At 44.2% G+C, this 2,532-nt stretch overlaps 1 long non-coding RNA gene across 1 annotated transcript; it reads left to right on the top strand.

Annotated features, from left to right (window-relative positions):
* Positions 1–247: 247 nt before the first annotated feature.
* LOC146961004 (uncharacterized) lies at positions 248–2,194 on the top strand. Its single transcript, XR_015035311.1, has 4 exons — positions 248–369; positions 667–797; positions 1,974–2,081; positions 2,179–2,194. It is a non-coding gene; the product is annotated as an uncharacterized LOC146961004 (long non-coding RNA).
* The last annotated feature ends 338 nt before the right edge of the window (positions 2,195–2,532 follow it).

Here is a 2,532-nt window from a genome sequence, read left to right as displayed (position 1 = left end):
CTTATTCTCTTTTTTATTATTTTATTTTCATATTCAAAATAAACACTTCAATCAATCAATCAATCAATCAATCAATCAATCAATCAATCAATCAATCAATCAATCAATCAATCAAGAGACAGCAGAGAAAGAAGCTATAACATTAAAAGTCTTAAAGAGTCATAACAGTTCACCTCAGAAAGACTGTGTCACATTCAGTCTTCAGGTGTTGTTTATCATCCAGCTTCCTCAGTCTCCATGACCCAGAATCCATCTAACAGGTGAAATATTTTACCTGTGCTGTTTTTGTTGGGTTTTTTTTTATTTCCCAGAATGCACCTGTTGAGCCCCGGGACAGGAATGTGTTCAGAGACGGGTCAACTCGAATTGGTGAGTAGAACAAACACACTGCTGCTGAGTCAACATTAGCGGATAGGACAGGAAGACAAAGAGCAAACAATGAGGAGGAGCAGAGTGATGAGCCATCAGCAAGTGACCTCTGACCTTTAACGCACCTGAGCAGGTGTGGCAGCTGCAGAGTCTGACCTCTGCTCTGTCCACCACACAGGTGTTTCTAATTAAGTGCTCGCTTAGCGTTACTGTGACATCATCGCAGAGCAGCCAATAGCACACGGGCTAGTCTCAGCACTGATGACCTGGTTTGAACGCCATGTTCCTGTTGGGCAGATTTCGTGCTGGTTTGGGAGGAGCCTCGGGGTCCACAGAAGGGGGAGAATGGAGGTGTAAACCCCACCCACGTGAAATGGAGGGAAGATTTTCTGAACAGACTGAAACACGCTGGACTGCTGTACGAACAGGTGAGCAAAACATGCACACCTGTAAACACAGCTGAGCTTCAATGAGATGTCCTAAGGTCAGACGTCAAGACAAACAGGAGGGTGTTTGACAAGTGAGGCTGTCAACTGATCAATTCCTCCACATGACCAGGGAATTTCCTTAAGTTAACATTTACACAGACACTTTGGAAGTTTGTGTGAGAGTACAAGCTGACAAACGTATATCCAAATATGCAGCTGAATGAACCCTTCCCATGGTAAATCACTGTACCACTGGGTCATCAACACTGATGACCCACTGATGACACACGCACACACATGGGCGTCATAGCAGAGAGGTGAAGTCAAATAGAGCTCCTGAACTACGCTCAGAGTTACTGTAAATAAGAGCAGTAAAACCAAGTAAAAAGCCTCAAATACACCTGTTCAACCAGTAGAGCCACAATAAAGTGTGCATATGTGTGCACGTGCATACGTGCATGCGTGCGTGTTTGTGTGTGTGAGAGTGCTAGGTGACATCAGATGGATTTTTCCTATTTTTCTATCTTTCTTGTCTATCACCTGATATGAATGAATTAAGATGCCTCTGCTACTGATCACATGAATGTATGATGGTGTTTTGTATACCTGATGATAGTGTCATGTTACTGTTGCCATAACATGCTTGTGCACTTTTTTTTTTTTCCTTATCAGTGTTTTATTATGTGATGTTTTTTGAATATTGTGCACTTAAGATGAGTCACCTGTTTGATCATGTGACCCATCTGTGTTAGTCTGAGGAAGGGTCCTTGAGCCCGAAACGTTACACTCCCCCCTTGGGTGATAATAAATTATTGCTCCGGAGCTTTTGCTGGTGTGCGGACTTTTCCTTTTTCATCAGACAGAGTGCTAGGGCCATGTTTAGGGTAAGAAGGAATAAATGAAGTCATAATAAGCAAAGTGAAAGCCAATGTAAAAATCACAATTTTCATACATATTTTTTATCAACTCAATCTTTTCAATGTCCTGATGATGATGATGATGATGATGATGATGATGATGATGATGATGAACCAAAAGCTGAAGAGTCCCTTAGACCTATGCCACAGTAGAACTTCACAGGAAGCAGCTTGTTCCTTTATGATATTCGCCAGCTGATCCTAGAAACGTTGTGTTGGACGGAGGTGATTTAATTGTTCCTTCTGTCTCTGTCCACAGAGGGAAGTCCTCCAGACGAAGGTGAGGATTTGTTTTGCCCTCCTCAGTGCTCCGTGGAGCGTCCTGTGCTACTACGCTGAGGAGATCAGTCTGAGAGTCCCTCTGCAGGTAACACACCTCATCCTCCACCTGAACCTCCCAAACCCTGTCCAAGCCCAGACCACAGTCCTCACCTGTGTCTGTTGTGTCCTCCGTTCTCCTGTAGGTGGTCACTGCTCCAGCCATCATCTGGTCTCAGCAGATGCTGTCCAAGCTGTCCCTCCCCAACCCCATGTCCCTCGATGTCCCCAACCCACCACCTGACTACTACACCTGTCAGTTTAAGACCAACAAGCTGCAGAGGTGAGCAGCATCACAAGTTCGCTCGTCCATTATTTCATTTTTTATCTAAACTTTTTCTTTATCTCCTCCTAAATGTAGTGTAAACACAGAAACACTGAAATGGTGAAAGACGTGCGAGTGGCCAGTGTGACAACAGTAAACCCACCTGTCTTCTGTCTGCAGGTTTCTGGGCAGCGACAACCAAGAGACGTTTTTCAAGACAACGCAGAGACACCAG

The sequence above is a fragment of the Trachurus japonicus genome, unplaced genomic scaffold, assembly GCF_045865225.1.
Source record: "Trachurus japonicus isolate A0001 unplaced genomic scaffold, Traja_1.0 AP029681.1".
NCBI classification, from domain to species: Eukaryota; Metazoa; Chordata; class Actinopteri; order Carangiformes; family Carangidae; genus Trachurus; species Trachurus japonicus.
The sequence above is the reverse complement of the archived record's forward strand: the minus strand, read 5'-3'. Positions and strand labels throughout refer to the sequence as shown.